The 14,589-nt window shown below is 46.0% G+C and overlaps 1 protein-coding gene across 2 annotated transcripts in view; it reads right to left on the bottom strand.

Annotated features, from left to right (window-relative positions):
• The window catches only part of CIB2 (calcium and integrin binding family member 2), a 43,639-nt gene extending 29,050 nt beyond the window's left edge, over positions 1-14,589 (bottom strand). For both annotated transcript variants that reach the window (XM_066636569.1, XM_066636570.1), the window contains exon 1: positions 14,512-14,589. The gene's annotated coding sequence lies outside the window, so the exon portion shown is untranslated. The remainder of the gene's footprint in view (positions 1-14,511) is intronic.

Below are 14,589 nucleotides of genomic sequence, written 5' to 3'. Positions count from 1 at the left end.
TTAAAATAGGGATTTATGAGGAACAAAATGCAGAATATAGGGATGAAGCAAATGATTTCAAGGCTAACTTGGAACACTACTTTTTTCAGGACGGCACCTACCCACTAAGGAATAATTGGACAAATGTTTGAGTTATGTGCAGATGAATGACAAGAAGGAGAATTCTGCTTGCTTTTGGAGAGGTGATGCCGCATGCTCCAAGGGCTTGCTGCTTGATTTGGGGGAACTGATGCTGTATAAAAGAAGAGCACTGCCTAAGCAATAGGTTTAGGGCAATGGTTCTCAAATTGGGGGTTACGACGCTCCAGCCAGAGAGCTCTGGCTTCTGCCTCCTTAAGGGGTGGGGAGGGGGAGAAGAAGAGGGAGAGTTTGAGAACCACTGGTTTAGGGATACCAAGAAACCAGTGTGTGATCTGACATGTGTCTCTCCCAGATACTTGGCCATGTCCTAAGATGCAGAGATGCAATTCCCAGGTTGCTAAGCAATAACCTTGTTATCCCTCCTTGCAGCCACTTTGTGATCCAAAGGATGCATTCTCGGCAATATTGAAAGAGATTCTCGTGGAATGCACAGCATAACCAATATCAGCAGAGCAAACTGCATGCCCTTGAAGCCCCTACCACAAGGCTCCTCCTTGCCAACCAGCAGCAAAACACTTCTGTTTCCATCACTGGTGACACTCCCAACTTCCTACATTGTTTCTCTGCAGCCCTTATCCAAGTAGGTAGGTTGTGTCCAACAGCTAGTAGCCACCAGATATCAAAAGCCAGTCACGATAGCTGGTATAGCACAGTGGTTACAAGACTAAGCTGCAAATTAGCAGTTGCCCACTTTTAAGTATTGCTCTAACACCAACTAACTCAGTAGCTTCAGATAAGCCACTGCCTCTCAGCATCAGGTGCCCAGTGGGCATAATTATACTTGCTCGCCTTAAAGGTTGTAAGGCTTATATCAAATTAATTCATGCAAAGCGCTTTGCACACTTAAAAAAAAAAGTGCTGTACAAATCTAATTATGATTAGCCATGCTTATCTATGAAAGCATTGTCTCCAAACATCAGTGTTCATTTAGGCAGCATCTTTGGCTATTAATTAGACAAAAACCAAGAGAAAGGGCCATTCTTCATATCCAAAGAAGCAATATGGCTACTGTAACGATGCGTACTCGAATGTTTGCATGGAATCTGGTGTCTAACGGAGTATTGCTGAGACTACCTGGTCACTGTCCTGCCCCATCTCTCTGTCCTAACTGACACACTAAACCAGAGGCAGCAGTGCCAGGATGCTCACACATCTCAAGCAAAACTATAGCCTTCTCTAAGGAGAAGCTGCAAATGGTACCCTCTATGGGAGAAAGCTTGCTGTCATTGGATCTAGAAACCAATGCATCAAGCAGTTTGAATGCTCCAGGGTGCCAACGGTCGAACTGCTCAAGTGCTCCTCTGCAAACCCTCACCTGAGCCAGCAAGAGCCCTCCAAAACCAAAAGTGTTTTGCATCCCTATTATGACTCATCCCTTTGCAGCACTGGTAGCAACTTGTTTGTTTGGAGCTGTCCACGGTAGTACAAACCCTGCTTCCAACTCTGTTTAGTGTCTCTGCTCCATCACTGCAGTGCCCCTGGCAGCAAGCCACAACCCTCCCTCAGAACCAATTATGGCCTGTAATTCCCATTTAACCCTCTACATGCTTTCTGTCAATTTCCGGAAAACTTCATCCAAGACACACAGGTCCTGACTGGACACAAAAGGACAAGGAAATTCTCCCATCACCTTCAATCACATTCCTCTTTCTAAGAGTTCCTATTTAGCCTCACTTAATACTCCTATTCCTGAAGCCACATTCTGAATTCCTGAAGCCTCCCCTGAATTCCACATTCTGGACAAATTTGGTTTCAAAAACATTGTCAACCAAATTAATCAAATATGCTTAATTGTTTAATTATTTATAAGACCGATTCTAGTCTAAATTTTTTTATGCACTTGCTAAAATATAACAAGCACTTAAATCACACATTTCCAGTAGTTTAAAGTCACTGTTACCTGTCTTGCCTCTGATAGATGAGTTACTGCCCAATCCTGAGCTGTAAGGCACGTCTGCAGGCCCTATGGCTGGGTGAGAGCTGGTGGTAGCCCAGCGCTGGCCAGGCCTGGGTTAGTGGCACATGGCCACCAGAGCTCCACTGCTCGGCAGTCACAGGGACCGCTGAGCAGCGGAGAGGTAAGCGGGGGCGTAGGGGGAGGCAGGGAGGAGGTGTTCCAGGGAGGGGGGGAGGCGGGCGGAGAGAGGACAGGGAGGAGGCATGCCAGGGGGAGAGAGCAGGGAGGGAGGGAGACAGGAACTGCTCCACTGGATCCCAAGCTTTGCTCGGGTTGGTTCCACAGCTTTGCTCCACTGGATCCCAAGCCTCCATGTTGAGCTCGCCGCCCTACACAGAGGTTCTTGATTCACTGCCAACCTTTTGGTTAGCGGTGAGTCAAGTAGCCACATTGTGGGTCTGGTCAATTTACCCAGGGAAAGGGGACAAAAGTCCCCTTCTCCTGAGGAGCCACCAGTAGCTGCCTGAGGCATGCAGGATGTAGCAGCAGCCATTTGCAGCGCCATTGCAACCCCGAAACCCAGGCAGCTCAGGATTGGGCTGTTAGGGTGCAATCCTAACCAACTTTCCAGCACTGACATAACATGCTAATGTGGCATGCACTGTATCCTGCAGTGGGGAGGCAGTCAAGGGGGCATCCTCAAGGTAAGGGCATGTTTGCTATCTTACCTTGGGGCTGCATTGCAGCAGGTCAGTGCTGGAAAGTTGTTTAGGATTGTGCTCTTAGGCTTCTGAAATGTACCTCTCTCTCTCTCTCTCTCTCTCTCTCGCTCTCTCTCTCTCTGTGTGTGTGTGTGTGTGTGTGTGTGTGTGTGTACATATGTGCGTGCGAGAGAGAGAGAGAGAGGTTGCAATTGTCATGGCTCACAGCGCACTATGAGTTTTGAGGAGAAACTCTTCAAGTGGCATGGAGTGCTTACTTCTTGGAAGGATAAAGGCTCATAAGTCCTGCTTTCCTCGCAGCAGGTGCCATCCAGGCAGGGATCAAATATTACAGCTTACCAGTATATTTCCTCAAATTTTGTCTGCTTAGTGAGGCTACTTGTCCACATATTTGAGGGCCTGATGTTTCTTTCACACATCCAAGCCAGTCCATTTTTCCTTCACTGTTGCAATCAAGAGTTACTGTAAAATACACACTCTCCTAACCATGTGTTGAAAAGGTGTGTTTAAAAGCAGAAGTGCTCCTTTAACCAAAAACCAGCAACAGGAAGGGATTCAGGCTGGAACCATGACACATAGGAAGGGGTTAACAGCACTCCCTTCACACTGAAAATGAACCTGCTCACCACCCCAGCCCATGAAGCAGAAATTTGCAGTTGATCTAAAATCCATCAAAACTCTGCCTTTGGTCCTTACACCAAAATCTGCCTCTGTTACAAATATCTAAAGTTCCACTCAGGTTAACCTAATGCCCTTAATAAAAGAGCTAATTAACTGTCCATTGATGGGTCACTGATGCCCTTGTAGGTTAAGTGTCCCATATCCAAAGGAATCATACTTCCTTTCTTTAATCTCCCTCTGTCCTCCTGAGTCAAACAGTCACTAGCTCTGTTTGATTGTAACACACCCCAGATGTGTTGCATTTTTAAGTTTCTGGTCATCTAATATTATATTATGACTAGCAAATACAAAAATCTTGCAGGCAGGAACAGCAATGACCAGATACAAGAAATCAACTGAGCCCTAACAGAACCTCTTTTCATTCTCTATGGCTGCCACTCAGCCTTATGGGAAAGGTAACATGCTGTTTTTAGGGGCTGACAGAAACTCCCAGGAGTGCTCACAATCCCGCAGTTCTGTGCATAGTTATATTGTGTGGTGAGCCACTACCTTTTACATCCTTTCTCTGGTACTGTACTTGATAGTTTCCTGCTTTCTCATCACCAAGCACGTATGTAGGCACTGTGCAAAACGTAACTGTGGATGGACCTCAGTAGATATTGCTTGAACCTCAGTAGATATTGCCAATAGTAGATGCAGACCAGAGAAATGAAGTCAGGGAAATTTAACCCATTTCTGCCCAGCCCACAAGTATACACATTTGATCCCTGCTGTGTATATGCAATGTTGAGCAGAAATGGCTTCAAAAGGGGTTGCCTGTGGCCAGTATAGGAATGTGATAATTGAAGACACCCAACATCCAAAGAGAGACCTGCATCAGAATTCTGACTGTACTGAAAAATGGCAATGATGGGGTCTCAAACTGTGCCTTGTTGACAGGCTTGGGTGACCCAGGGTCCTCGTTTATCCCACACCCACCCACTAGGTAGGCAACTCCCCTCCCCTCCCCTCAGCTGAAATATTGGGGGGGGGGGAATACGTATTTACCTTTCAGAGTTGTTGTAAGGCTTAAAGCAATATATTATACATAAAGCACTATGTACATTAAGTGCTATACCATTGTTTCTCAAACTATTGGGTCAGGAACCACTAGGTGGGTCGCCAGCCAATTTCAGGTGGGTCCCCATTCATTTTAATATTTTATTTTAATAGATTAGAACTTGATGCTACCTCGTATGTGATTGCATTTGGGGAAATGTTACAGATCTGTACTTTGAACAGGCTACTATGCCTATGCTTTTAACAATGACAATCAATGGAACTGACTTACTCCTGGGTAAGTGTGGGTAGGATTGCAGACTAGGATTGTTAAACATTTTTCTGCTTAATGATGTCACTTCCGGTCATGACATAACTTCTGGTCCTGACAGATTCTCTTTCTAAAAAGTGGGTCTCAGTGTGAAATGTATGAGAACCACAAATGCCAGGTCTTAATATTAAAGATACATTACAGAAACAGGACTCCCCTACAGAATTTCACTTTTCGAATCTGTTGGACAGCTTGGTTTTTCTCATCCAAACACCACCTCTGTGGCTACAATCCTATACACCAGTGGTTCTCAAACTGGTGGGTCGCGACCCACCAGTTCGTGTAACACTTCCCCCGTTCCTTTAAGGGGCGGGGGAAGGGAAGGGAGGCAGCTAAGGGGGGCGGGCGGGGGGCGCTTTGCACTTACTTCAAGAAGGCAGGGCTGCAGCAGGCTGCAGGAGGTGCGGGGAGCCCTGAGCAGTCCTGCACAGGGCTCCCTGAGGCTTGGAACATTTGCTAAAAGCGGGCGCAAAGCACTTCCATTTTGCGGGCACCCCCCTCGTGCCCCTTAGCCCCTACACCACAAGAACTTACTGAGTAAAGCTCCCTCAAAGTTTGAGAACTTCTGCTATACACTCTTACCTGAGAGTAAGTTCTACTAAACACAGTGGGACTTACTTCCAAGTAAATATGTTTAGGATTGTGCTGTGTTCCTGGCGTTTGAATCTGCGAAAGGCAGGCTACTGGTACATGAATTTAGCACAGAGCAGGCAGAAAGAAATCTTCAAGCCACATGTACTGTGGCAAGAGGGGCTCAGGCATTGATCATAGGAATGAGAATGACTGAGGATTATCAAATCATGCATAGCACGGAGAAGAAAGAGAGAAGTGTTTTGTTCCTCTCCCTCAACATTAGAACCAAGCATCATTCACTGAAACCAATGGCTGGAGATTTAGGACTGAAAAAGAAAGGACTTCTCCAAACAGCCCATATTTAATCTGTGGAATTTGCTGTCACAACATCTGGAGATGGCTTTGATGGCTTCAAAAGGGGATTCATTGAGGACAAGTCTATCAATAGGCAAAATTTTACTTCCAGATTCAGAGGAAGTAAGCCTCTGAATATCAGTTGTAGGGGGGCAACAGCAGGAGAAGAGCCTTCTTTATCTTCTGCTTTGGGGTTTCCCAAAGGCTTCTCATTGGCCACTGTAGGAAACAGTAATAGAGTGGATGGGCCTTGGGCCTGATCCATCATGGCTCTTGTTATCTTCTTTTGTAGAACAAGGATGTTATGTCCTCATTTTCACCTGCGACATGCTGGAAGATAGATACAATGCTTAACTGAATGTGTATAGTCCTCACTGTTAGCATTGCCTCTCTCTTTCCTCCCTTCCGTTTGTCAAAACAAAGATTGCAACTCCTTGGGGCAGGAAGCTGAATTTTTTACTTACACCATTCCACAAAGCAACAGATATAATACAACTTCAGGCCTAGCCATGCTCAGAGCAAAAGAAGCTTCAGCTTTCTTTTTCCCCCCTCCAATGTACTCTGCCAATGTTTGTGTGCAATCTCACTGAAATAACAGTGGGGTGTAGGAAAATGCATAGAACATTAAGCTTTTAGAGACATGGCAACAGTGCAGGCACACCTGCGTTGGCATCTGGACACATCTAGAAGCCTCTGCCTTGTTCTCATTAAGTAGAAGCCGCAGACTTCTGACTCATTGCTTAGTACTGTATTGTAAACAAGATAAGAGAATGGAAAACCTCAGCCTGTTGTGTATTGTTTGAGAGGGAATAAAAGCCAGAGAAGGCTGAATCCCAGCAGCCTTCCTTCTGCATCTCACTTCTATACATGTCTGTCATTTTATTCTTTGCTCTGGCCTCTATGCCACACCAAGCAGTCCTTGAATCCCAGGGTCTCGGACTGCTTCCCAAGTAGCATTGCTACGCTGCTACAGTGGGCTTCTTCAAAAAGGCAGGGTCTGGGTCCTAGTTGTAGCATAGTGGCCATTTAAGCCATTTCTGCTCAATGTTGCATATATGCAACAGGGATCAAATGCGTACACCTGTGGGCTGGGCAAAATGGGTTAAGATCGCTGTACCACTTATCGAGAAGATGCTGCAGGATTCATTATGTCTATATGGCTAATATTTAAAGTAGGTACTGATAAAAGTAAGTCTGAAGAATCCAGTCACCATCTCATGTCTGTTACTCTTTAGTTTATATGTGAAGAAAAGGTCAAAGAGATACTGATCTCTCTCTCTCTCTCTCTCTCTCTCTCTCTCTCTCTCTGCAAAATCCTAACCCACTTTCCAGCACTGACATAAGGACAATGCTGCCCCTAGGTAAGGGAATAAACATTCCCTTATTTGAGGAGGCCTCCGTGAGTGCCATCCAACTGCAGGATACAGCACATGTCCCATTGACACAGCTATGCCAGTGCTGGAAAGTTGGTTAGGATTTGGACCTCTCTCTCTCTCTCTCTCTCTCTCTCTCTCTCTCTCTCTCTGCATACATATTTTCTTATTTGGCACACTTTTGAGCATCATAGGGATAAGCAAACATCTACACATTGTACTGGAGTTCCATCACTTGATCTCGAGAAGTTCTGCTTAGCAGATCTCCTGTTCTGGAGGTTCAGCAACAGATCACCACACACATCAAAGTCTACTTCTTCTTTGCAACCACAATGACCACAAGCATGCTCCCTTTTGCAATAAAAAAATGAACATTCAGATTCTCAAGATGCTGGCTTTGCATCTAATTCCAAATGCTAGCTTTGGTCAGAATTGTGGAAAACAGGCAGCCTTGGTCTCTGGGCTTCATGAGTTAGTATCTTCTTTTGCACTAATAGAAAAGTGAGGAAAATGCATTTAGGATTCAATCATCTCTCCTGGAGTTTTACTTCCAAAGTAAGAGTTTGGGCAAAGATTAGGAAAGTGCTGTCAAGGGGAAGAGGGGTACATCTTGCTTCAAGTCACAACATGCTTAGACCAAAGCACCTGGGCTTATTAGTCCTATTAATTAAGTACCTACATTAATTTTGTTGTTGGCAACCTTCAGTCTTGAGAGACTATGGTATCGCGCTCAGAATGGTAGTTCTGGAACAGCATCTAGTGTGGCTGAAAAGGCCGATTCGGGAGTGACAATTCCTTCCACACTGGGAGCAAGTGCAGTCTGTCCCTGGTCTGTCTCCCTGGCTATGGGCCTTCCTTCTTTGCCTCTTTGCCTCAGACTGTTGGCCAAGATTAATAAGGATCAATCAAGTAACATCAATTTAGCATGAGAACTAAAGTGATTTGCAGTGCAGTCCTATGCATATAGACAAAGAAGGAAGCCCTACTGGGGCTCAATGGACTTACTCCCAGAAAAGAGCATCTAGGATTGCAGCCATTGTCTCAGCCCAATCCACAAACCAGTTAATCAGAAACATCTCAATTCAAAATGCCTGCAATGAGAGCCAGGGTGGTTTAGGGGTTTGGGAGGTGGACTTACACCTGGCAGATCCAGGTTCGAATCCCCCCTCAGCCTCAAAGCTCCCTGGGTGACCTTGGGCCAGTCACTTTCTCTCAGCCTCACCTACCTCATGGGGTTGTTGTGAGGACAAAAGGAGGGGAGCAGCTGTGTGCACCACCCTGAGCTCCTTGGAGGAAGGGCAGTATAAAAATGTGGAAAATAAATAATACAATAACACTGTCGCTAAATGTTCGCCTTGCTAATTGGGTTAAGGACATAAGAAGCTCCATGCTAGATTGAGGACAACGGCCACCTAGTCCAGCATCCTGCTTTCCACACAAGCCATTTCCAGGAGCCTCCAGGAAGATCACTTGCAGGGCATCAAACCAGTAGCCATTTCCTACTGTTGCCCCCCCCCCCCCAAACTGGTATTCAGTGATACACTGCCTCTGGATACTGAGGTTCCACTTAGCTAAACAGATAATGCTGATTGCTCAGTCTTTCTTGTCTAGTCCCCCCTAGAGCAATTTAAACTAGTAGTCATCACCACACCCAGTTCTGTATCTGTGCATGTGTACACACACATACATGCGAAATAATCCTCCAGGTTACAATGGTCCCCTGTTGGAAGCAGGGGCCTCACTTTGAGATGGCTCCCTTGCATCTATAGCTGCAAGTGTTGTGCTATTAAGGGTGGCAGACTTAAAGATCTAAAGATCTGAGCTACAGGCCATCGTTCACTGGGAACGTCTCTTCTGCAGGAAGAGCTTCCCAATGGATTCTGCCTCAGTTGTAAACAGTGCTTCAGCGAGGAACCCCATTCCTGCCTCAGGAAGCAAAATAACTCAGGTTAGCCCTGGCTGCTAACTGGTTGATCACAGAGCACGAGAACCCACATCCTTCATTGAAGACCAGACAAGTATATAAATTAAGAACATAAGTCCTGCTAGAACAGGCCAAGGGCCCATCTGTTCCAGCTTCCTGTATCTCACAGTGGCCCACCAGATGCCTCAGGGAGCACAAAAGACAACAAGATAATTGTGTCTGGTACTCCCTCGCATCTGGCATTCAGAGAGCACCTAGAACTAGGAGACTGCATTTACCCAGCATTGCTTGCAACCTGTGATTGGCTTTTCCTCCACAAATCTGTCCAATTCCCTTTCAAAGGCATCTATGCCAGAAACCATCACCACATCCTGTGGCAAGGAGTTCCACAGATTAATTACACACCTTGAGAAAAGGCAGCTTGAGAGAGGTCCCATCCCAAGGATAGGAGCCAAAAAAGACCCTTCTGGTGCGTCCTTTCAGAAGGGGTCATAACTTACCAGGAGTGGGGGGGGGGGGAAATCTTACTAGGACATTTGGTGACCAGCCTTCTGAAGACCCTTGCCTGACACCTATTGTCAAAGCAGGCAATTCTGGCCTGGGTGGACCAACAGACTGATTCAGTATAAGGCAGTTTTGTTCACATATGTCAGTCAAGAAAATTTCCCAGAGGTATCTGATTGGCTACTCTGGGAATCAGGGTGCCAAACAAGACAAACCTTTGGTCTGATCCAGCAGGACCCATTTTCAAACACAACCACCCTAAACACTAGGGACAACTCAAGCTATTTGGTACCACCATCATCCTCCTAGCAGGTGTTTCTTTAAGCATTTGTACAGAACAAGATGAAGGCAGCTGTTATGAGGAGGGGGAAAGATCCCTGCAACCGAGGGGACACAGAAACTGCCTCTGTGCATCAGGCCTTATTGGCCCAAGGGTCTGGAATGGCAAGGAAAATTATGTAATTTTCTCCCCACCCCCCCCATCATCCAAGGGGAACAGCCTGGTGCTCCCAGATTTTCAGCAACTTATAAAATGGGCTGACCCTGCTAAACACATTGACAGGCAAGTAAGTCCCATGGATTTCAATGGAATGATCTTCAGTGTAGCAAAAAAAAAAAAAAAAAAGTTAGTAAAAACATATGAAGAATGTTTGAAGAGGTTGTAATTTTTCTTTGCTTCAAAAGAAGGCATCCAAGACAGTGCTCCTTTGCTATAATCTTTCTTTTCCCCTAAAGATCAGCCTATAGATAGTATTAAAATTTTTGAACCTCTAAGGCCCAAATCCTAACCAAATTTCCAGCACTGGCCAATGGGGCATGTGCTACATCCTGCAGTTGGGTGGCACTCACGGAGGCCTCCTCAAAGTAAGGGAATGTTTGTTCCCTTACCTCAGAGCTGCATTGCCCTTATGTTGGTGCTGGAAAGTGGGTTAGGACTGCACCCTAAATCTTTAACTATGCATTAATGGCATAGGGCTGTTGTTTACCTTAGCAGAATAACTGTTATATGAAGCTGTCTTATACCAAGTCAGATCATTGGTTTATTCAGCCCAGTACTATCTTCTCCAAATGCCAGCAGTTCTTAAAGGTCTAAGGCAGAGGACTCTTCCCAGTCCTACTATCCATGATTTTTAAAAAAATGAATATGCCAGGAATTGAACCTGCAACCTCCTGAATGCAAAGCACGTTATCTACCAATGAACACAGCCTCTCCCCAAATGGTCAGCTCTGTAACAAACTGCATTTAAGAGCAAATCTAAGTCCCGGGTCAGCCTTGCATCAAGCAGGGTAAGACAGATGTGGGTGGTGACTACTGGTAAAGGGCATGAAAATGTCAATTATTTAATTTGCATGTTTTTAATCACCTTGGAGTGGATCGGAAATGCCACCTGGGTTTTCTGTTTCAGGCACAAAAATGCCTTGGGTCATGTTTGCTTGGGACTGCATGCTTCCCCACTCGCCCACATTCCCAATAATGTAAATGAAGCTTACCTGATAGGCATCTAGCTGTTCATCAGTAAATATTGTTTGCTTATTACCCATTTTAAAGGAGGAATCCTCTCAGTGTGTAAATGGATCCCATTGCCAGATTCAGGAGTTCTCTGTCCTGCAGGCAATAATAGCATGCATGCAACTTGACCAAGCCAGAAAAAATCCCCTAGTCTGCATTGAAATGCTGGAGGCTGCCGTTTCTCTCTGTACAGTCAAGTCAGTAGCCGGACAGATAAAATCCAATGCAAAGTATCACCCAGAAAGAGGGATGCCTTCACTCCTCTGTGAGTTGCTTGGTTGCAACAGAAAGGTTTCCGAAGGCTGGAAATCTGATGGGGAGCATCCAGCATCCAGAAGAACCATCTCCGCTGCTTCTGATCCCAAATGCTCGCAGGGAAATCTATGAGTGCCCTCCTCTTTGCACCTCTCATTATGCCATAAAGGATTTCTGCCACTAGGTGGCACTGAAAAGCCCTCTGGTTGTGTTTTAACTTCACTGATCAAGATCATAGCTTTAGGAAGCACAAAACAAAGATCATAAAACCCATGAGCCAGTTTTTGGGCATTACCAGAGTCTTCTTCAAGATTAGAACAAGAGGTTTTGCAATCTAAACATAGGAAGTCATTTTCAGACCTCCGTATCTTCGTTTCTGTAAAAATTCTAGCCTGCTTTTCTTGAAGGGAAGAGCTTTGGCTTAGTAATAGAGCACGTGCTCAGGTACAACTCCCAGCATCTTCACACCAGGCAGAAAAATACTTGGTTGACCCCAGAAAGTCACCACCAGTGAGTTTTGGCAACACTGAGTTAAACAGACCAAGGGTCTGACTGGGTATAAGGCAGCTTCCACTAGAGAACTGAAAGTGGCAAATCACTCAGAAGCACTATCAAAAGAATGCAGTAAAATAGTTTTATTATAATAACAACAGACAACAGCAGTCAGGAACATCCCTCAGCTCAGCTGCCCCCAGAGACCTCTTGCAAAAGTCTTCACTGGTGCCTGAAGGCATATCGTAATTGGGCCATACAAATCTTCCGAGCACCCCAAAGTGATTGTGCTCATCACTCTCCTCACACTCCTCTGCTCTGCTCCCCTTCTTTTTTAATCCAAGGAGGATGAGATCTGGAGCCCACTATTTTGGACAATATGGTGGGTGCCCACCTAACAAGCCTCCCAAACATCTCCTGATAAATCAGGGGCAATGCTAGTTTGGATGCCACTTTGTTGCAGAGCCATGTTCTCTCCAAAGTGCCATGTCCTCACAGCATCCAAGACAACACCACACACCATTCCATCTCCCCATCCTGCTTCTGAGTAGGAATAAACAGTGTTGGGGGGGGCAGCATTAATCATCAGCTTGGATACTATCTTGTTGCTGCAGTCCAGAGTAACACAATTGGGCAGCATTCAAACTGAAACACACACACACCCAGCTTCCTGCTCCAAAACAAGAAGGGGAGGCACGTGGCTTGCTTGGCTGCTATGTTTTCAGCACCACAGCTAGGCACTGCCCAAACTGTTTTATGCTGATTTATAAACAATATTCAGTATATTACATGATCTTTGACAGCCAAGTTGTGTGCCCAGGCAGCAACCTAGGGCACAATCCTAACCAACTTTCCAGCACTGACATAGCTGTGCCAATGTGGCGTGCGCTGCATCCTGCAGTGGAGAGGCAGTCAAGGGGGCCTCCTCAAGGTAAGGGCATGTTTGTTACCTTACTTTGGGGCTGCACTGCAGCTAAGTCAATGCTGGAAAGTTGGTTAGGACTGCAGCCCTAGTTGTAATACTAAGCCTGCATTCTCTCCAAGAGTACCAAAGGATTTTTAATTGGTCACTCGGGCTATCTTGCAATATTTATCTGAACAGTATATGCTCTCATGGAAAGTAAGTACATATCCATGAGCACTAGTCATATTTGACAGACACTCGCCACATCGGGGGAAGGCTTTCATCACAGCTCCACTGCAGCTTACTGTGTTTGCAAAAGTCCAATTGCCTGTAGGTTACATGGCCAGGAAAAGTTTGTCAAAAGCAATCAGATCGTTCACAGATGATATCTTGGATAAACATTGTTGAAAATGAAGCAAACAGGACTGATGACAACCCCATTTCTGACCTGTTACAGCTGGTGTATTTTCATGTTTGCACACACTCCTATTTGACAGGGGCTGTCTCTATTTTCTGTCCCGAAACCTTGGCTGTATCATGCTGACAGAGCAATGAAAGCTATTCATAGTGTGAGCAGCCAACTACTGGACAGAAGGAAGAGGGCCAAGTTGAGACAACAGAAGAACTGGGCTGGGGAACCTTCCCTATGAGGAAAGGCTACAGCGTTTGGGCCTCTTCAGTCTAAAAGAGAGGCACCTGAGGGGAGACATGATTGAGACATACAAAATTATGCAAGGGATGGACAGAGTGGATAGAGAGACACTCTTTTCCCTCTTGCATAACACCAGAACCAGGGGACATCCACGAAAGCTGAGTGTTGGGAGAGTTAGGACAGACAGAAGAAAATATTTCTTCACCCAGCATGTAATTAGTTTGTGGAACTCTTTGCCACAAGTAGTGATGGCATCTTGCCTGGATGCCTTTAAGAGGGGATTGGACAAATTTCTGGAGGAAAAGTTCTTAAGGGTTACAGGTCATAGTAGGTTTATGCATGCATAGCAAGCTCTTGGTTTCAGAGGCAGGCTGCCTCTGATTGCCAGATGCACCAGACACAGGTTGTGTCTGTTGTTCTTGTGTGCTCCCTTTGGGCATTTGGTGGCCTGCTGTGAGATACAGGAAGCTGGACTAGATGGGCCTTGGCCATATCTGGTGGGGCTCTTCTTATGTCCTTATGTTAAGAGACAGAAGATTTGAGAGCATGTGTTGAATGTTCCCTGTTTGCACATTAGCAAGTCACAATCAGAGGGACACTGCTGCTGAACAGGCCTTTGAATCACCATCATAGAAGGTCCTGTTCTCTGTGTGTGTGTGCGTGTACCTGTATCTACAAACACATACCTATTTCCCTCAAGAATACATACGGGGAGGGGGCAAAATGGTAAGTACTTCAGGTGCTGCAACATATTGTGTAAGCCCCTCCCTCTAGTAAGCACCACTGAATTCTTTAATGGACTTACTTCTGAGTAGACATGCATAGGTTTGGGCTGTGAGGCTGCACTCCTATGCACAGACCTGGGAGTAAGCCCCACTAATGGACTTGCTTCCGAGTAGACGTGCCTAGGACTGGGCCTAGGACTGTGCACTCCTATGCACAGACCTGGGAGTAAGCCCCACTGACTTTAATGGACTTACTTCTGAGTAGACATGGGCTCTGAGGCTGCACTCCTATGCACAGACCTGGGAGGAAGCCCCACTGACTTTAATGGACTTACTTCTGAGTAGACATGGGCTCTGAGGCTGCACTCCTATGCACAGACCTGGGAAGAAGCCCCACTGACTTTAATGGAATTACTTCTGAGTAGACATGGGCTCTGAGGCTGCACTCCTATGCACAGACCTGGGAGGAAGCCCCACTGACTTTAATGGACTTACTTCCCAGTAGACGTGCCCCCTTACAGCCAGGCGCGCGCCGACTGTTGGATTGCGGCGCTTGGTGGCGGGCGGGGCGGG

This window comes from Tiliqua scincoides, chromosome 8 (genome assembly GCF_035046505.1).
Source record: "Tiliqua scincoides isolate rTilSci1 chromosome 8, rTilSci1.hap2, whole genome shotgun sequence".
Taxonomy (NCBI): Eukaryota; Metazoa; Chordata; class Lepidosauria; order Squamata; family Scincidae; genus Tiliqua; species Tiliqua scincoides.
This window is presented reverse-complemented; position numbering and strand designations above follow the sequence as displayed.